The following is a 22,688-nucleotide window of genomic DNA, read 5'->3' as shown; positions in this document are numbered from 1 at the left end:
AACAAATCATTTTCGCAATAGGCACCTCGCACTTCGTCCCTTTTGGGGACGAAGTGCGAGGTGCTGGTATAGACCAGTACGAAGTATTGGTCTAGACCGGAGCCACCTCCCCTCGTACTTCCGCCCATTCAACAGAGAAGGATATCGCTGGAAGAATTCTCGTCTAAGGACATTCTCTTTCCTATTTCAGCTGTCATCAGTTATAGTCTTAATGGACCTCATTCAGACGTGAGGTGGTGTAATGTTCTGTCGTTTCGCATATTGATATTCCGTGTTTTATAATAAACCTTGTTGTTGTAATGGCGAACCGATTAGCTTGTCTGTTCTGTGACCTGCTCTACAGGAATGGCTCTGCATTAGTCCCTCACGACATTATATCTGGCGACGAGGATATTCGATGCTGAAGTAAGATACCAAGAACCCGTAGAAGTGGACATTTTGAAAAATGCGTGCAGTTATTACTGTGAATTTAACGGTTTAAAAAGTCTGTGACCACGCCGCGAGAAATATATGCGTAATGTACGCGCTATCGCTATGTATGTGTACGTGCAATCGTTCATGTAGAATAGAAATCTCGCCGCGCTGTATGTAGCCCGTGTGAATGCGTTTCCGCGTGTTACCGTTAGATGTCGACACTATCGTTTACTGTGCAGTATTATAATATCCCTAGTTTCTAGCAGTCTTGCTCATAATATTTAGAATATTAGTACCGTGTTGCCAAGATGCCATCACCAGTACGAGCTCCTGCTGACCCAGCTGCCGCTGTTGCGCCTCAACCGATGATATCTCTACCTAACTTTGCTTCATTTGATCCTCATACTGACCCTACCGCTATTGGCCCCAGATGGGAAAGGTGGTTGGCTAGATTTGAGAGACTCTTTGTTGGAATAGGTTTAACTGATCCCACAAGGAAGAGAGCATTGCTACTACATTACGCAGGACCTGATGTAGATGAGATATTCGACACGTTGACAGAGACAGGCGATGATGATGACTATAATACTGCTAAGGCTAAGTTAACTGCGCATTTTCTACCCAAGAAGAACGTAGCATTCGAGGTATACAACTTCAGACAGTGTACTCAAGCAAAGGATGAAACGCTTGATGCCTACCATACTCGCTTGAGAAAACTTGCCAAGACATGTGATTTCGCGAATGTAGACCGCGAGATTTGCGCTCAAATCATAACCGGCACTAATTCACATCAACTTCGCAGAAAAGCGTTGCGTGAAGACATGAATTTAACTAAAATTCTAGATACTGGCCGCGCATTTGAATTGAGTGAGCACCAAGCAACCAAGCTTGAAGAATCGCAACATCAAACCGTTAACAAGATTAGAGCCAATGACAAGAGCCAAGGCAAAGGGAGCCAAAGACAGAGCAGACCTAAGCAGAAGACACGTCGTTTCCAGTCACAATCGAAGCCGGACCAGGACAGACGTCGCGATGGTCGAGATACCAGACCCCAGCAGCGACACAACGACCAGAACTGTGGTAAGTGTGGAGGGAGACCCCACAAAGTCAGTAGTAATTGTCCCGCCAATGGTCAGGAGTGCCATCGTTGCAAGAAGATAGGACACTTCGGGAGGATGTGCCGTTCAAAGACCAACAGCGCTAACACCCTGATGACAGAGGCTGACGAAGATTCTGACTACTGTTACTTTACCCAAGCTGCCTAGTCCAACAACCCAACGCTGTGTACGATAACAATCGGAAAGAAACCAAAAATGGCCAGAGTCCCCATGATGATAGATTCGGGAGCATCCGTCAACCTAGTCGACTCCAAGACGTTCAACGTTATTCGCCGAGCCCAACCTGGTATAGACCCGTTGCTTCCAGCTGACACACAGGTATTCCCCTATGGTAGCAAGACGCCCATACTGCTGAAAGGAATGTTCCGAGCCACAGCACGTCACAAGTCCGAAACCAAATGGTCGAAGTTCTACGTGACTGAAGGAGGAGGGAATTTACTTGGTTTCAAGACCGCGTCGGATTTAGGAATCTTGAAGATCGTACATGAGGTTAAATCGAAAACGAGGCCCAATCCGTCCAGCTCCAAGACCCTTCCTGACTCGCTGAAGAAGTAGAAGAACTCTTCTCCGGTGTAGGCAAGATCAAACGTGAACCTGTGACACTTCACATTGATAAAGACGTCAAGCCGAAGCAGCAACCTCACCGTCGCATACCTTTCCATATCCGCAAAGATGTAGAGAAAGAGCTACAGCGTCTAGAGGAACTTGACATTATAGAGAAAGTCGATGGTCCGACACCGTGGATAAGTCCCATAGTTACAGTCCCCAAGAAATCAGGAGCAATTCGCATTTGTGTTGACATGCGCGAGGCAAATAAAGCGATAAAACGTGAAAGACATCTTATGCCGACTCTTGATGATCTAGTAACGGATTTGAACGGATCCACTGTGTTCAGTACCCTAGATTTGAGTAGCGCGTATCATCAACTAGAACTTGCAAAGGAATCACGTTTTATCACCACGTTCACCACCCATCTTGGTCTTAGACGCTACAAACGTCTTTTCTTTGGGATAAACGCCGCGTCGGAAATCTTTCAGAACGCAATCGCCGAAATTCTGAGTGACATACCGAACTGTCGAAATATCTCGACGATATCATTATCCATGGCAAAGATAAAGCTGAACACGACAAGAGTTTGATAGCCGTGATGGAGAGACTGAAAGAATACGGAATTCGTCTCAACATGCCCAAGTGTCACTTCTATCAGTCAGAAGTGAAGTTCTACGGTCATATCTTCAATAGCGCTGGTGTAACCGCAGATGTGAAGAAGATCGAAGCCATAAGAGATGCGCCTGCCCCGACGGACAAGAGTGGAATACGTTCGTTACTCGGAATGGCCCAATACCTCTCGCGCTTCATTCCATGGTATGCTAGCATAACAGCGCCCCTTAGAGAGTTAACGCATGATAAGACAGAATGGCAGTGGAACGCGGAACTTGAAAAAGCGCTAACAGACTTGAAGACTGCGCTCACCGGAGCAAAGGTCATGTCGTACTATGACCCGCGTAAGAAAACTGAACTCATCGTTGACGCAGGGCCCCGCGGATTAGGCTCGATTCTGATGCAAGAAGGTCGCGTTGTTTCGTACGCTAGTTGCGCGCTCACCGACGTTGAGACGAGATACTCGCAGACAGAAAGAGAAATGCTCGCAGTGGTCTGGGCAACAGAACACTTCCGCCTATACTTATACGGTTCGACTTCCCCTTTCACCGTGGTCACAGATCATAAACCGTTGATCGGAATATTCCAAAGCCAGAAGCCGATGTCGTTACGGATTGAACGATGGAGATTACGTCTAACGCCGTAAAAGTGGAGGCCATGTAATTAATGAATAATTTGGTGATGTAATGATTGAAAAGAGTTGCTTCTATCTGATGAGCGGCATAACAAATTTCCATTGATACAGATAGACAAGCCAAAAGTCGTCAGTATACTCGGCGGCGAAGGAATTACCTCTACTGGTATCATCAGTTGCGAAGTGGTACTATCGGCATAACCTTGTGCACGTGTGGAACATCAAAATACTTTCACTAGTAGAGGCTTTCCGACTTTTTAACAGTTTCTCTAACTTTTTCCTGATTTATCCGACAAAAGTCCGACATTGTCCGACTTTTCCCAGAAAGGGAAAAAAACCGGTGAAAATTATCAGGGCTTCCCAAAATAGGGCATTAAAGATTAAAGGCCTCGCTTTCCAAAATAGGGCATTAGAGATCAAAGGCCTGTGTTGGATGGGGCTAATGAAGTGACCTTATTGAGTGAGCTAATTAGTATTTACACTTAGGGTCACTCATAGGTCTTCAGGGCAATAGAAATGCATTTATACACAATGCCGTAGTACAGTTATTACAGTGTGTGCATACGAATCTCCTGAAACTTGGTGTCTATAGCATTTGAATGTCTGTCTGCACCTTCACGGCAATTCAGGACATACTTTCGCAATTGAAAATTGTCAACTTGAATTATAATTTATTAGCGAAATGCCGTATATTTTGAGTGGTTCTTTTTCTATAATATCATATCGGAACTGCTTTTTTTTCCAAAGCCTGCAGCGGTCAATACAAACTCTGTAACATGAGTCTAATTCGACAGAAAAGTCGACACTAAATTAGTGGCGATCGATGATCAACTGGGCGGGGATACAAGGTTTTCATTGACCGCTGCATGACAGACATGACTATATCCATTCACACACGCGAATACGATGCTCTACGCAAAGATAAGATAAACAATACATCTACTCCAGTTACATTGATTGCAGAACATGCAACTGGGGTCCTTGGCCGGATTGTTTAAAACCCCATTAGATTTAACAGAGTCGTTCATGATCAGTCTCAACGTGAAGACGTCAATGGGATTACCTGAGCGAGATTACGTCTTTAAGGATACTTAACATGACAGTTAGCAAGTTTGGATAAAAAATTGAGAATATAGATTTGTATATAGGTTTCCCTTTTACAAAAATCAAGGCAGCTCAGTTATTCTAGCAAGTATGAAGAGGAGTGAGGTATTGTTTGTAATTGTCTTCCCTTTAAAGACAACCCCTCCAAATGACTGGGGGTCAAGTGCAGCTGAGCACAATGCGACGACCCCCCCCCCCCCCCCCCCACATCGAGCTCATGTGTAAGCTCGAAAAAGGCAAGGAATTCTAGCCCAAACGCATTTAAGTTTAAGCCATGAAGAAAAACAGGAAAACCCATCGGTGTAATAATAATTTGACGTCACAAGGCTAGCCAACTAATCAGGCCATTGTTTTGGCAACAAATCATTTTCGCAATAGGCACCTCGCACTTCGTCCGTTTTGGGGTTCGTCCCTTTTGGGGACGAAGTATTGGTCCTGACCACAGCCACCTCCCCTCGTACTTCCGCCCATCAAACAGAGAAGGACATCATTTGATGAATTCTCGTTCTCCTTTCAGCTATCATCAGTTATAGTCTGAATGGACCTCATCCAGACGTGAGGTAGGTATATGGATTTACAATCAATCACGAAAGGAGGTGTCAAACCGTCTTTGATTGCCAATATCACTTTATACCCATTGTCCGCTCAAATGATGTAAAGACGAAACATAACAGATTCTAATGAGTCAGGGTGCTGCTTCGAGTCCAGGCCGTCACATCGCAAAAATTTATCCATATCTTCCATATTTTACTGTACTGATTTTCAACTCACGCCGTCTGCTTGAGTGCATAAGCGGCTATTCCTTGAACCGCCCATTTGGTTGCTAAATCGCTACGGTTTTCCACCGTGGTTAGCAGAACCGGAGAACGTTAACTCATGATTTCCTCAGGATGCTCTTAACTAGTGTGAAGTAACATGATTTCATTTTCATTTTCATTTTTATTATTTGTTCATTATTCAGAATCACTGGTAACGCCGATTACGTTCACTCAGCCATTTTCCGGTCTGTCTTGGCAATTAGGGACAACACGGCAAGGATCACAATTCCAAGATTCGAAATGAGAGGCTTTAGTTTCACTCTAGCTCTTTATATTTACATACTCGAACATAATAAAAGGGCGATGCTACTAGGTGACTGGAGAAAACCATACCTGTTTTGCTTTCATTTTTCAAGAAACGAATTTGTGTTTAGCCTCCTTCAGACTTTCAATAATGATATCATTCACCTGGTTTGCAAAATTAAAGATACCTTATTAAACTTGCCACGGTGGACATTTGTCGTTGTGACTTGGGACCGTCGAGAGCGTACAGCAGCGATGTATGTGAATGGTCAAGTTGTCCGAAGGCAACATGTCATGAGAAGTAACCTGAACAGTGTTTACAACGAGCATGAGCGGTATCAGCTCGGGTGGAAGGCGGAATGGAACGATCATCAAGACGATAAAATGGGTGTGTTTATCGGATCCATGAGTAGCCTCCGTGTTTATCACCATGCACTTTCTCCAAGCAATGTCAAGAAGTTCTATAGCGCCAGTAGGTGTACGCGATGTCATAACTTACATCACCAGTATGAGTCTTGACGGTTTCTCTAACTTTTTCCTGATTTATCTGACAAAAGTCCGACAATGTCCGACTTTTCCCTGAAAGTTTCGATTTTTTAAAACCTGTGATAATACCAGGGCTTCCCAAAATAGGTCAATACAGATTGAATGGGGTTAATGAGGAGTGAGCCAAACACTCAGAGTGACCCAGAGTGTTAATACTAATTAGCTCACTCAAGTAGGTAACCTAATGCCACTGGCCATCGCCATTGCTCGATCAGTGGTCTGATATCTCGGCAAGTGTAGCGTGTTTGTTTCTCATTCAAAACCACAATATACTTCTTCCTCGAATCGAGCATTGTATTAAATACGAGGCTGAAGTCAGAAACTCTTCAACAGAACCCCAACAGGTCGCTGGCTAAATTCTTTACGTTTTGTTTGTTCAGTCGTCGTTGATAGAGGGAAGTACATCCGGACAAACACGGACAGAAGCTTATATGACGTATCTGGCCCGATTGAAACAGCAACACGACGCACACCAATAAGCTGCATTGCGTATTGTAAATCGCGGATTGTTCCTTGCAAACATGCTATTTTCTCGCAGAAAACGAAGAATTGTGAGCTTTTCTCAAAGTCGATTTATGTCTTACAAATAAGAACTAACTTAAAGGCAGAGGTTAAAACAGGATTTCACTACAAGCTAAAAGTGGAGGCCATGTAATTTATGAATAATTTGGCCATGCAATGAGGGAAAAGAGTTGCTTCTATCTGATGAGCAGCATAAGACATTTCCAGTGATACAGAAAGACAAGCCAAAAGTCGTCAGTATACTCGGCGGCGAAGGAATTACCTCTACTGGTATCATCAGTTGCGATGTGGTACTATCAGCATAACCTTGTGCACGTGTGGAATATCAAAATACTTTCACTAGTAGAGGCTTTTCCGACTTCTTAACAGTTTCTCTAACTTTGTCCTGATTGATCCGACAAAAGTCCGACATTGTCCGACTTTTCCCAGAAAGGAAAAAACCTGTGAAAAATATCAGGGCTTCCCGAAATAGGGCATTAAAGATCAAAGGCCTCGCTTTCCAAAATAGGGCATTATGGATCAAAGGCCTGTGTTGGATGGGGTTAATGAGGTGACCTAATTGAGTGAGGTAATTAGTATTTACACTTAGGGTCACTCATAGGTCTTTGGTCCTTATTAATGCCCTAGTCGCCAACTCTACTACGTGACAGTACATCGGCAGCGCTCATGCTTCCACAAGGAATATTTTTATCACTCAGTCATACCATACCCATGCATCTTGACGACAAGATTTCAATGTTTCTGAAAGTACTTGAAATATTAGCGATAAACAATGGATGAGCCTATGTGAACCAGACCAGACCAGCCGACGAATGTCTTGCGCCCAATCACTGCTTAGAGATGGAGACAGATTACGGACACCACACGGTCGAAGATCTGGCCAAGGTTAACTGGAGGAAGCTGGGGCTGCCTGCTGCGCATGAAGTCGACTGGTCATGTGCGTAGCTGGTCTTTCGGTAGGGGAGGCTCGCTTGGGGCGGGGTGGCTAATTGACACTTTTTGAAAACATTCGGCCTGAATCACCGATCATAAATATATACATGTAAGACATTATTTTGGTGACTTCTGCGGTATCTGACCCCCCCCCCGCTGCCCAGCTAGCTTTGCCTAATGCAGGTAATGGTGATCATAAGTCAACCTCACAATTGTGCCATCATGATGTTTCATTTTAACACTTATTGATCTTTATGACGAAATATGCAGCAATCGATAGTCTGGTATATATTCACCAATCAATATGACAAACTTATAGGCCTTTGAAAGTTTGCCTCCTTGGCTCACCGAACAGAGCATTATGCAATGGACACTATTTTTGTGCTACAAGCATCATCACTTATTATTTGGCTTACTGATCACTCAGATCTAATCTGTGTCACACGTCGATGATAATTGGGTTTCTTCTTCGGAAATAACAGGCATGCAAAGTCTGCTGCATTCCCGTTTGTGGCTGTTGTCAATCACCATTACCTCGTTGACAGCGTCAGTCCGGCGTCAAAATATGGAGCGTGAGTACCACTATATACATACTTACTGCTCTCTATCGCATTTCCCCACTCTTACTCGATATTTTCTCTTCAAAGATGAACCCAACAGATTCATGCATGATCGCAGCCACCTCCCTCGAGCCCAAAGATGAGCCCAACCGATTCATTCCTGACCGCAGCTACCCCATTATATAGCCTCGATCCGCTACGCTGTACATCGAGCCCATGTGTGAGCTCGAAAAAAGCCAGGAATTCTAGCCCAAACGCATTTAAACTTAAGCCATGATGAAAAACAGGAAAACCCCTCGGTTTAAAAATAATTTCACGTCACAAGGCTAGCCAACCAATCAAGCCATTGTTTCGGCAACAAATCATTATCGCAATAGGCACGTCGCACTTCGTCCCTTTTAGGGACGAAGTATTGGTCTAGACCACAGCCAACTCCCCTCGTACTTCCGCCCATCAAACAGAGAAGGATATCGTTGGAAGAATTCTCGTCTAAGGATATTCTCGTTCCTATTTCAGCAATCATCAGTTATAGTCTGAATGGACCTCATCCAGACGTGAGGTAGGTATATGGACTTACAAGCAATCACGCAATGAGGTCTCAAACCGTCTTGGATGGCCAATATCACTTAATACCCATTGTCCGCTCAAATGATGCAGAGACGAAACATAACAGATTCTAATGAGTCAGGGTGCTGCTTCGAGTACCCTGCATTGAGAATGCATTCAAAGGCCATTCATGTCCAAGAATAGTCTCTCTGTCAACATAGATGTTCATTTAATCGCCAAGTCCCGGATGTGGCACATGGGCGCTTGATGATATTCGAATCATAGCAGAGCCAAGCGGTCGTACCTACAATCAGACACCACCACACAGCACATAGAACGCTGGAGATAAAGGAGTGATAGGGTGCACCTAAAATTTGGAATAAAAACTAGTATTTGACCACTTAGGGTCATATTTGGGCAAAAAGAGTTAAATGGCTATTTTATCTTGAGTGGTTCACATAAGACTGCTGTTTTCGGCATCAGCACACCTGTGTACATTGAATAGGCCGCAAAACCCACCTTACCTAAAATTGTAATCAGAAGCCAGTATTTTTACTATCAAAATATGGCAATTTTTTGCAAAAAAGGGTTAAAATGGCTATTTTGACTTCAGTGGTGCAAATAAGAATGAACGCCCCTTTTTACATAGAGTAAGCCTGTCAAAACATCCTTACCGTAAATTCTGATTAAAGGCCTCCGTCTCTTGGAGTGCTTGTACTTCAGATTGTGTCAATTATTTATTTCGGAGCTGATCAATCGCTATAAATCTGGTATCTTCACGTACCTGTGATCTACTCTACGGATCGTGGACGAGGTAAACAAGGTGGCGCCCCCTGTTGGCAACCATGCAACGATGTAGTTACGGAAATCAAGGGCTTTTTCCCCAGTTAATTTTGTGGACAACAAACCAGTTTCCCGAAGACATCTCTTGTAGCATCCTGAGGAAATCAGGGATTAACGTCAGCACGGTGGATAACCGTAGCGGTTTAGCGACCAATAGGGAGGTTCCGCACCGCTTACGATTACGATTACGATTACGATTTGTGTATGACGTCATCAATTTTGCAGCAACGTCATCAGCCCTGAAATTGTCTGCGGCATATTCGGTTCGTTTCTACGACGATGGCGGCTAATCTTCGTAAGTGATAAACGATCATCGAGAACGTCAATTTCATGCACTTCCAAAGTATCCTGGGTCACGTTTTTCACAAACAATATATTTTGACTATGCACACCAGACGTAGGACCTGCAAATTTCATGGCCAAAGCTGTTTTAGACCGTCACGACTGCAATGAAATAGGAATGAAAATTCGCTCTGTTCGTGAGCCGTGGGTTTCTCGAATGACATCAAGAGTATTTTTGCGGAACTGAATTTAGCTGCTTCTCGATGCGATTACGATTACGATTACGTTTTCCGAAATCGTAATCGTAATCGTAATCGTAGGCGGTGCGGAACCTCCCTAATATGTACGGTTCAGCGAACTTCCGTTTTGCTCGAATTTTCAAGGTAGCACACAATTTTACAATTTTCAGTAAGTTCCTGTGGTTTAATCCGGTTCTGCTTATAATGCATGCATCATCAGTCGTTGTAGTTTACATCAGTATGCCCATATTATGGTTCTGACTTAGAGAAAAAGAGCTAATATTCACGTTGAAAGTTAGAAATTTGATGATCTTCAAAGACATCATTTTATGGCGAAGCGTCTGAAATTGACGCCATTTTTGCATGGCTATTATGTACTACAAAGCTAACAATAAAGACTGACGAAGTAACAAGTAATATGCATGCCCTTTGGCTGAGATACATTGCAAAATATGTTGACTTCATGAAAGTCTACGGTATTTAGTGATATTACTGTACACCGGTTTAGCAATGTAACGCACAGAAAGTGTACTAGTTGTATGGTTCAACGATTAAAAATTATTTATCGCATTTCACTCGAAATATGGCCAAGACAGTCATAATTCCCAATCTAAAATGTAACTTTACTACCAATAGTCGATCGTTTTTGCCTTCGAGGCGTGGGAATTGTCTTCAATTAGCCAAATATTTTACTCTATTTCAGGAGCAACTTTTATGAGAAAACGTCAACAAAAACGCACGGACTCGTCGATCAGTCTCTCATACACCATCACGGAGAGTGCACTTTATGCTTGTAGGTCTTGTGGCACATCGTATACTCTGTTTTATATGAACCTTGACGTTTATGGATAGGATGACCATGGAGACGAGAAGAACTGGGATTACTATGCCGGTACCGTGTCATGGAGTGCAGCAGTATACATGTACCTCAGAAACTGAATTTCGACGTAGAGATTGCCTTTGTTAAACCGCACAAGGTGAAGTCGCTGAACCACTCGAGGGTTCGTTTAAACATATACGGTCATTGCAGAAATCGGTCAAAATCACGAAAAAAATTAAGAAAAGAGCAGAATTTCGAATGAAATACCACGAAACACATCCCCAGAGGTTGATTCCATATAGCTTTAGAGGGAACCTGACAGCCTACCGTTAACTAGACAGCGATGACATGGCACCCTACTAAACTTTTTTGAAATTGTAATTAAATAGCCCTATAAACGACAAAAACCATCGCGTTATGATCTTAAGGATAGTATCTAGCAAAAGCCCAGGCCGCTACATCGCAAAAATGTATCAATATCTTCCATATTTTACTATACTGATTTTCAACTCACGTCATCTGCTAGAGTGCATGAGCGGCTGTTCCTTGAACCGTCCATTTGGTCGCTAAATCGGTACGGTTATCCACCGTGGTTAGCAATGCCGGAGAACGTTAACCAATGATTTCCTCAGGATGCTCCTAAGTAGCGTGAAGTAACATGATTTTTTTTTCATTTTCTTTTTTATTATTTGTTCATTATTCAGAATCACTGGAAACGCCGATTACGTTCACTCAGTCATATTTCGGTCTGTCTTGGCAATAAGGGACAACACGGCAAGGATCACAATTCCAAGATTCGAAATGAGGGGCTTTAGTTTCACTATAGCTCTTTATATTTACATACTCGAACATAATAGACAGATGATGCTACTAGGTGACTGGAGAACACCATACCAGTTTTGCTTTTATTTTTCACGAAACGAATTTGTGTTTAACCTCCGTAAGACTTTTAATAATAATATCATTCGCCTGCATTGCAAAATTAATGATACCTTATCAAACCTGCTGCGGTGGACATCTGTCGTTGTGACTTGGGACCGTCGAGAGCGTACAGCAGCGATGTATGTGAATGGTCAAGTTGTCCAAAGGCAACATGTCATGGGAAGTAACCTGGACAGTGTTTACAACGAGCATGAGCGGTATCAGCTCGGGTGGAAGGGGGATTGGCACGATTATCAAGTCAAGGGAATGTGTGTGTTTATCGGATCCATGAGTAGTCTCCATGTTTATCACCATGCACTTTCTCCAAGCAATGTCAAGAAGTTCCATAGTGCCAGTAGGTGTACGCGATGTTATAACTTTTATCACCAGTAGGAGTCTTGACGATTTCTCTAACTTTTTCCTGATTTATCTGACAAAAGTCCAACAATGTCGGACTTTTCCCTGAAAGTTCGGATTTTTTAAAACCTGTGATAATATCAGGGCTTCCCAAAATAGGTCAATAAAGATTGAATGGGGTTAATGAGGAGTGAGCCAAACACTCAGAGTGACCCAGAGTGTGAATACTAATTAGCTCACTCAAGCAGGTAACCTAATGCCACTGACCATCGCTATTGCTCGATCAGTGGTCTGATATCTCGGCTAGTGTAGCGTGTTTGTTTCTCATTCAAAACCACAATATACTTCTTCCTCGAATCGAGTATTGTATTAAAATACGAGGCTGAAGTCAGAAACTCTTCAACAGAACCCCAATAGGTAGCTGGCTAAATTCTTTACGTTTTGTTTTTTCAGTCGTCGTTGATAGAGGGAAGTACATCCGGACAAACACGGACAGAAGCTTATATGACGTATCTGGCCCGATTGAAACAGCAACACGGCGCACACCAATAAGTTGTATTGCGTATTGTAAATCGTGGATTGTTCCTTGCAAACATGCTATTTTCTCGCAGAAAACGAAGAATTGTGAGCTTTTCTCAAAGTCCATTTATGTTTTACAAATAAGAACTAACTTAAAGGCAGAGGTTAAAACAGGATTTCACTACAAGCTAAAAGTGGAGGCCATGTAAGTAATGAATATTTTGGCCATATAATAATTGAAAAGAGTTGCATCTATCCTCTAGCAGCATAACAAATTTCCAGTGATACAGATAGAAAAGACAAAAGTCGTCAGTATACTCAGCGACGAAGGAATTACCTCTACTGGTATCATCAGTTGCGACGTGGTACTATCGGCATAACCTTGTGCACGTGTGGAACATCAAAATACATTCACTAGAAGAGGCTTTTCCGACTTCTTAACAGTTTCTCTACCGTTTTCCTGATTTATCCGAAAAAAGTCCGACATTGTCCGACTTTTCCCAGAAAGGAAAAAAACCGGTGAAAAATATCAGGGCTTCCCAAAATAGGGCATTAAAGATCAAAGGCCTCGCTTTCCAAAATAGGGCATTATGGATCAAAGGCCTGTGTTGGATGGGGTTAATGAGGTGACCTAATTGAGTGAGCTAATTAGTATTTACACTTAGGGTCACTCATAGGTCTTTGATCCTTATTTATGCCCTAGTCGCCAACTCTACTACGTGACAGTACATCGGCAGCGCTCATGTTTCTGCATGGAATATTTTTATCACTCAGCCATACCCATGCATCTTGACCACAAGATTTCGACTTTGCTGAAAGTACTTGAAATATTAGCGATAAACAATGGGTGAGCCTATGTGAACCAGACCAGACCAGCCGACGAATGTCTTGCGCCCTATCACTGCTTGGAGATGAAGACAGATTACGGACACCACATGGTCGAAGACGATGGGGGCTGCCTGCTGCTCATGAAGTCGACTGGTCATGTGCGTAGCTAGTCTTTCGGTAGGGGAGGCTCTCTTGGGGCGGGGTGGCTAATTGACACTTTTTGAAAACATTCGGCCTGAATCACCGATCATAAATAAATGCATATAAGACATTATTTTGGTGACTTCTGTGGTATCTGACCCCCCCCCCCCCCCGCTGCCCAGCTAGCTTTGCCTAATGCAGGTAATGGTGATCATAAGTCAACCTCACAATTGTGCCATCATGATGTTTCATTTTAACATTATTGATCTTCATGACGAAATATGCAGCAATCGATAGTCTGGTATATATATAACAATCTATATGACAAACTTATAGGCCTTTGAAAGTTTGCATCGTTGGCTCACCGAACAGAGCATTATACAATGGACACTATTTTTGTGCTACAAGTATCATCACTTTTAATTTGGCTTACTGATCAACGTTCCTCAATGCATAGGGGATCACTCAGATCAATCTGTATCATACGTCGATGATAATCGGGTTTCTTCTGCGGTAATGACAAGCATGCAACGTCTGCTGCATTCCCGTTTGTGGCTGTCAATCACCATTACCTTGGTGACAGCGTCAGTCAAGCGTCAAAATATGGAGCGTGAGTACCACTATATACATACTTAGTGCTTCCTATTGCATTTCCCCACTCATACTCGATATTTTCTCTTAAAGATGAACCCAACAGATTCATTCCTGATCGCAGCCACCTCCCCTCGAGCCCAAAGATGAACCCAACCGATTCATTCCTGACCGCACCCACCTCCCCTCGAGCCCAGATATAAACCCAACCGATTCATTCCTGAACGTAGCTACCCCATTATAAAGCCTCGATTGGCTACGCTATATGTTAGCTCGAAAAAAGCCAGGAATTCCAGCCCAAACGCATTTGAGTTCAAGCCATGAAGAAAAACAGGAAAACCCCTCGGTGTAAAAATAGTTTGACGTCACAAGGCTAGCCAACCAATCAGGCCATTGTTTCGGCAACAAATCATTTTCGCAATAGGCACCTCGCACGTCGTCCCTTTTGGGGACGAAGTGCGAGGTGCTGGTAAAGACCAGTACGAAGTATTGGTCTAGACCGGAGCGACCTCCCCTCGTACTTCCGCCCATCAAACAGAGAAGGATATCGTTGGAAGAATTCTCGTCTAAGGATATTCTCGTTCCTATTTCAAGCTATCATCAGTTATAGTCTGAATGGACCTCATCCAGACGTGAGGTAGGTATATGGACTTACAAGCAATCACGAAAGGAGGTCTCAAACCGTCTTGGATGGCCAATATCACTTAATACCCATTGTCCGCTCAAATGATGCAGAGACGAAACACAACAGATTCTAATGAGTCAGGGTGCTGCTTCGAGTACCCTGCATTGAGAATGCCTTCAAAGGCCATTCATGTCCAAGAATAGTCTCTCTGCCAACATAGATGTTCATTTAATCGCCAAGTCTTGGATGTGGCACATGGGCGCTTGATGATATTCGAATCATAGCAGAGCAAAGCGGTCGTACCTACAATCAGATACCTCCCCCCTCCCCCCCCCACAGAATACATAGAACGCTGGAGATAAAGGAGTGACAGGGTGGACCGAAAATTTGGAATAAAAACCAGTATTTGACCACTTAGGGTCATATTTGGGCAAAAAGAGTTAAATGGCTATTTTATCTTGAGTGGCTCACATAAGACTGCTGTTTTCGGCATCAGCACACCTGTGTACATTGAATAGGCCGCCAAAACCTCCTTACCTAAAATTGTAATCAGAAGCCAGTATTTACTATCAAAATATGGCAATTTTTTTTCAAAAAAGGGTTAAAATGGCTATTTTGACTTCAGTTGTGCAAATAAGACTGTTTTTTCAGAATGAACGCCCCTTTTTACATAGAGTAAGCCTGTCAAAACATCCTTACCTAAAATTCTGATTAAAGGCCTCTGTCTCTTGGAGTGCTTGTTCTTCAGATTGTGTCAATTATTTATTTCGGAGCTGATCAATCGCTATAAATCTGGTATCTTCACGCACCTGTGATCTACTCTACGGATCGTGGACGAGGTAAACAAGGTGGCGCCCCCTGTTGGCAACCATGGAACGATGTAGTTACGGAAATCAAGAGCTTTTCCCCAGATGATTTTGAGGACAACAACACAGTTTCCCGAAGACATCTCCTTTAGCATCCTGAGGAAATCAGGGATCAACGTCAGCACGGTGGATAACCGTAGCGGTTTAGCGACCAATATGTACGGTTCAGCGAACTTCCGTTTTGCTCGAAGGTGGCACACATTTTTACAATTTTCGGTAAATTTCTGTGGTTTAATCCGGTTATGCTTATAATGCATGCATCATCAGTCGTTGTAGTTTACATCAGTATGCCCATATGGTTCTGACTTAGAGAAAAAGAGCTAATATTCACGTTGAAAGTTGGAAATTTGATGATCTTCAAAGACATCATTTTATGGCGAAGCGTCTGAAATTGACGCCATTTGTGCATGGCTATCATGTACTACAAAGCTAACAATAAAGACTGACGAAGTAACAAGTAATTTGCATGCCCTTTGGCTGAGATACATTGCAAAATATGTTGACTTCGTGAAAGTGTACGTTGTTTAGCGATATTACTGTACACCGGTTTAGCAATGTAACGCACTGAAAGTGTACGGGTTGTATGGTTCAACGATTAAAAATTATTTATCGCATTTCACTCGTAATATGGCCCAGACAGTCATAATTCCCAATCTAAAAGGTAACTTTACTACCAATAGTCGATCGTTTTTGCCTTCGAGGCGTGGGAATTGTCTTCAATTAGCCAATATATTTTACTCTATTTCAGGAGCAACTTTTGTGAGAAAACGTCGACGAAAATGCACGGTCTCGTCGAGCAGTTTCTCATACGCAATCACTGAAAGTGCACTTTATGCTTGTAGGTCTTGTGGCACACCGTATACTCTGTTTTTTATGAACCTTGACGTTTATGGATAGGATGACCATGGAGACGAGAAGAACTGGGATTACCATGCCGGTGTGACAGCGGATATAGTCTCCCTGAAGTCATAGTCCGGTAGGATTGTATTTGACCAATTAAACAGCATGATCTATTGTACCGCTAACCCTAACCAAAACATTTAGCAATGAGGGCTATTGTTACACGGACTATCAGCCCTAGGACTACTAGCCCTTGCACACCGGTACCGTGTCATGGAATGCTGCAGTATACGTCTGAAACTGAATTTTAACGAACATATTGCCTTTGTTAAACCGCACAAGGTGAAGTCGATCATCTGGTATATATTCAACAATCTATATGACAAACTTATAGGCCTTTGAAAGTTTGCCTCCTTGGCTCACCGAACAGAGCATTATACAATGGACACTATTTTTGTGCTACAAGTATCATCACTTTCAATTTGGCTAACTGATCAACGTTCCTCAATGCATAGAGGATCACTCAGATCACATCTGTATAACACGTCGATGATAATCGGGTTTCTTCTGCGGAAATGACAAGCATGCAACGTCTGCTGCATTCCCGTTTGTGGCTGTCAATCACCATTACCTTGGTGACAGCGTCAGTCCGGCGTCAAAATATGGAGCGTGAGTACCACTATATACATACTTAGTGCTCTCTATCGCATTTCCCCACTCTTACTCGATATTTTCTCTTCAAAGATGAACCCAACAGATTCATGCATGATCGCAGCCACCTCCCTCGAGCCCAAAGATGAGCCCAACCGATTCATTCCTGACCGCAGCTAGCCCATTATATAGCCTCGATCCGCTACGCTGTACATCGAGCCCATGTGTGAGCTCGAAAAATGCCAGGAATTCCAGCCCAAACGCATTTGAGTTTAAGCCATGAAGAAAAACAGGAAAACCCCTCGGTGTAAAAATAATTTGACGTCACAAGGCTAGCCAACCAATCAGGCCATTGTTTCGGCAACAAATCATTTTCGCAATTGGCACCTCGCACTTCGTCCCTTTTGGGGACGAAGTGCGAGGTGCTGGGAGAGACCAGTACGAAGTATTGGTCTAGACCGGAGCCACCTCCCCTCGTACTTCCGCCCATCAAACAGAGAAGGATATCGTTGGAAGAATTCTCGTCTAAGGATATTCGCGTTCCTATTTCAGCTATCATCAGTTATAGTCTTAATGGACCTCATTCTGACGTGAGGTGGTTCTATGAACATTCTCGTTCCTCTTTCAGCTATCATCAGTTATAGTCTGAATGGACCTCATCCAGACGTGAGGTGGGTATATGGACTTACAAGCAATCACGAAAGGAGGTCTCAAACCGACTTGGATGGCCAATATCACTTAATACCTCATGTTCGCTCAAATGATGCAGAGACGAAACACAACAGATTCTAATGAGTCAGGGTGCTGCTTCGAGTACCCTGGATTGAGCATGGCTTCAAAGGCCATTCATGTCCAAGAATAGTCTCTCTGCCAACATAGATGTTCATTTAATCGCCAAGTCCCGGAAGTGGCACATAGGCGCTTGATGATATTCGAATCATAGCAGAGCAAAGCGATCGTACCTACAATCAGACACCCCCACACAGAACACATAGAACGCTGGAGAAAAAAGGAGTGATAGGGTACACCTAAAATTTGAAATAAAAACCAGTATTTGACCACTTAGGGTCATATTTGGCCAAAAAGGGTTAAATGGCTATTTTATCTTGAGTGGTTTACATAAGACTGCTGTTTTCGGCATCAGCACACCTGTGTACATTGAATAGGCCGCCGAAACCTCCTTACCTAAAATTGTAATCAGAAGCCAGTATTTGTTATCAAAATATACCATTTTTTGCAAAAAAAAGGTTAAAAAGGCTATTTTGACTTGAGTGGTGCAAATAAGACTGTTTTTTCAGAATGAACGCCCCTTTTTACATAGAGTATGTCTGTCAAAACATCCTTACCTAAAATTCTGATTATTGGCCTCTGTGTCTTGGAGTGCTTGTTCTTCAGATTGTGTCAATTATTTATTTCGGAGCTGATCAATCGCAATGAATCTGGTATCTTCACGCACCTGTGATCTACTCTACGGATCGTGGACGAGGTAAACAAGGTGGCGCCCCCTGTTGGCAATCATGGAATGATGTAGTTACGGAAATCAAGGGCTTTTTCCCCAGTTAATTTTGAGGACAACAACAAAGTTTCCCGAAGACATCTCCTGTAGCATCCTGAGGAAATCAGGGATTAACGTCAGCACGGTGGATAACCGTAGCGGTTTAGCGACCAATATGTACGGTTCAGCGAAATTCCGTTTTGTCGAATTTGCAAGGTAGCACACATTTTTACAATTTTCGGTAAGTTCCTGTGGTTTAATCCGGTTCTGCTTATAATGCATGCATCATCAGTCGTTGTAGTTTACATCAGTATGCCCATATGGTTCTGACTTACAGAAACAGAGCTAATATTGAAAGTTAGAAACTTTTGTGAGAAAACGTCGACGAAAATGCACGGTCTCGTCAAGCAGTTTCTCATACATCCTCCCGGAAAGTGCACTTTATGCTTGTAGGTCTTGTGGCACACCGTACTCTGTTTTATATGAACCTGGACGTTTATGGATAGGATGACCATGGAGACGAGAAGAACTGGGATTACCATGCCGGTACCGTGTCATGGAGTGCAGCAGTATACCTCAGAAACTGAATTTCGACGTAGAGATTGCCTTTGTTAAACCGCACAAGGTGAAGTCGCTGAACCACTCGAGGGTACGTTTAAACATATACGGTCATTGCAGAAATCGGTCAAAATCACGAAAAAAATTAAGAAAAGAGCAGAATTTCGAATGAAATACCACGAAACACATCCCCAGAGGTTGATTCCATATAGCTTTAGAGGAAACCTGACAGCCTACCGTTAACTAGACAGCGATGACATGGCACCCTACTAAACTTTTTTGAAATTGTAATTAAATAGCCCTATAAACGACAAAACCATCGCGTTATGATCTTAAGGATAGTATCTAGCAAAAGCCCAGGCCGCTACATCGCAAAAATGTACATGTATCCATATCTTCCATATTTTACTATACTGATTTTCAACTCACGTCATCTGCTAGAGTGCATGAGCGGCTGTTCCTTGAACCGTCCATTTGGTCGCTAAATCGGTACGGTTATCCACCGTGGTTAGCAGGGCCGGAGAACGTTAACCAATGATTTCCTCAGGATGCTCCTAAGTAGCGTGAAGTAACATGATTTTTTTTCATTTTCTTTTTTATTATTTGTTCATTATTCAGAATCACTGGAAACGCCGATTACGTTCACTCAGTCATATTTCGGTCTGTCTTGGCAATAAGGGACAACACGGCAAGGATCACAATTCCAAGATTCGAAATGAGGGGCTTTAGTTTCACTATAGCTCTTTATATTTACATACTCGAACATAATAGACAGACGATGCTACTAGGTGACTGGACAAGACCACGCCAGTTTTGCTTTTATTTTTCACGAAACGAATTTGTGTTTAACCTCCGTAAGACTTTTAATAATAATATCATTCGCCTGCATTGCAAAATTAATGATACCTTGTCAAACCTGCTGCGGTGGACATCTGTCGTTGTGACCTGGGACCGTCGAGAGCGTACAGCAGCGATGTATGTGAATTGTCAAGTTGTCCAAAGGCAACATGTTATGGGAAGTAACATGGACAGTATTTACAACGAGCATCAGCGGTATCAGCTCGGGTGGAAGGGGGATTGGCACAATTATCAAGTCGATGGAGCGGGTGTGTTTAACGGATCCATGAGTAGTCTCCGTGTTTATCACCATGCACTTTCTCCAAGCAATGTCAAGAAGTTCCATAGTGCCAGTAGGTGTACGCGATGTCATAACTTTTATCACCAGTAGGAGTCTTGACGGTTTCTCTAACTTTTTCCTGATTTATCTGACAAAAGTCCAACAATGTCCGACTCTTCCCTGAAAGTTCGGATTTTTTAAAACCTGTGATAATACCAGGGCTTCCCAAAATTGGTCAATAAAGATTGAATGGGGTTAATGAGGTGTGAGCCAAACACTCAGAGTGACCCATAGTGTGAATACTAATTAGCTCACTCAAGTAGGTAAGCTAATGCCACTGACCATCGCTATTGCTCGATCAGTGGTCTGATATCTCGGCAAGTGTAGCGTGTTTGTTTCTCATTCAAAACCACAATATACTTCTTTCTCGAATCGAGTATTGTATTAAAATACGAGGCTGAAGGCAGAAACTCTTCAACAGAACCCCAAAAGGTAGCTGGCTAAATTCTTTACGTTTTGTTTTTTCAGTCGTCGTTGATAGAGGGAAGTACATCCGGACAAACACGGACCGAAGCTTATATGACGTATCTGGCCCAATTGAAACAGCAACACGACGCACACCAATAAGCTGCATTGCGTATTGTCAATCGTGGAATATTCCTTGCAAACATGCTATTTTCTCGCAGAAGGCAAGGAGTTGTGAGCTTTTCTCCAGGTCGATTTATGATCCATCAATAAGAACTAAAACAGAGGTTAGAGGTGGATTTCACTACAAGCTGAAGATGGAGGCCATGTAAATGACGAATAATGTATGAGATTAATTGATTTTCGACCTTTCCAAATGACCTCAAGATGACGTTTTATTTATATTGGTGAAGTGCCCTGCCTTCCTTGAACCTTTGTCGTCCTCAGCATTTTATCAATGCTTCGCGTCCGCCATAATTTCGTAATGACTCTTTGGAAAAGTTGCCTGGCGTGATTCTTTTTTTGCCTTGTGTAGTAATTATGATAGGTTTTGACTGGGAAATTTAATATGAATAACTCAACGCCAAATGGCTAATCACCCAGTCGCCAATGTTCTAACTATTTATGGCAGTCCATCAGAAGAGATGACCAGGATGACGAAATGGATTGCCCCGTCCTACTCAAGCCCATGGTCCTGGTTTATAACAGTAGCGCCGTAATGACATACAGTGGCTAACGACAGGTCATGAGAAAATCACAAAAAATCCTCAGGTCATTGCTACTCTGTTTGCTAATATCAATTAGTTAGTTTGAACCATTTAAATAGCGTGAAATATCTAAAACCCCTTTTTCCCACTCCACCTTTTCGCTTTTCCTTAATTGGTATAGGCTTTATCAAACTGCCAGTGTTGTGTGCGATGATTGGGAATTCGACGGTCGCTATGCTTTCCAAAAGAAGATGGCTGACTCTGACCTTGACCTCTTCAAAATATTTCGATTTGTTAGTCCACGGATTTGATGTTAAGCAAAGAAGTCTGTAAATTCTGATGAGTGAACAGTCTTTCCACTTGACTACTACCAAAAGTTTGGATTGTTCCTCAATGTAAATGTAAACTGTTCTGGTTGAAACTATTTCGGGGATTGGGATCGACTCCTCTTGGGTCCGTTGGTGAGTATTCGATTGGTGAAGGCGGTAAATTGAAAATTCTGAAGATTTTGAAGATTGGCACACTCTTATTCCAAATATATCGCCAGCTAATGTATTGAATGCCTGGCAGGTGCTACACTTTTCGCGCCAGGTATATCCACCAGAGAGAGTTGTTGTTCCAAGTTCCGACGTAATATTAAACAATGTATAAACACCCTCTCCTCTGCGCTTGTCCTTACAACATATAATTAGTTTATCCTTTAAAGGCATAGGGTAAAGTAACTCAACATTTTTGTCATCCGAACTCGAACAAATATGTGAATGTGGAACACTAAGTTGGGAATCTATTTGACCAGAAAGTATGTTAAATAACTTATAGACTATATGTGAGAATCCTCTTCTGCCTACAAAGTCAATAAGGAGTAGCTTGCTGTTGTAAAGAAGAAACGAATACTCCACCATCTTGGTTGGGAATGTGGACATGTTGAAAATCAATCGGTAATTGCCCTCATTTACACTTTGGTACACGCATAAACTTTTAATCACACTTACATAACTTTGTCTAAATCGATGGATGAATACCATGGAGCTGGATTTCTGGTCAAATAAATATATAAACTTTTCCCTTTTCCTCACAATTGCAGAAATGGGAGGTAGGAAGAACTTTCTGCCACGATGTATGTAGGCCAGCAAATGTTTGTTCTAAAGGATGAAATCCTCAGATTGAATTTCAAAATGTTTGAATAATAAACGTCCAATTTGCAAATGAATGTTTTTTCGCCGC

The 22,688-nt window shown here is 42.6% G+C and overlaps 1 long non-coding RNA gene across 1 annotated transcript; it reads left to right on the top strand.

Annotated features, from left to right (window-relative positions):
- Nucleotides 1-252: 252 nt before the first annotated feature.
- On the top strand, nucleotides 253-6,507 carry LOC135492547 (uncharacterized). Its single transcript, XR_010448087.1, has 3 exons — nucleotides 253-405; nucleotides 4,949-4,991; nucleotides 6,419-6,507. It is a non-coding gene; the product is annotated as an uncharacterized LOC135492547 (long non-coding RNA).
- Nucleotides 6,508-22,688: the final 16,181 nt, after the last annotated feature.

The sequence above is a fragment of the Lineus longissimus genome, chromosome 8, assembly GCF_910592395.1.
Source record: "Lineus longissimus chromosome 8, tnLinLong1.2, whole genome shotgun sequence".
NCBI classification, from domain to species: domain Eukaryota; kingdom Metazoa; phylum Nemertea; class Pilidiophora; order Heteronemertea; family Lineidae; genus Lineus; species Lineus longissimus.
Note: the sequence above shows the minus strand (reverse complement) of the source record. Positions and strands in the feature narration are given on the sequence as shown.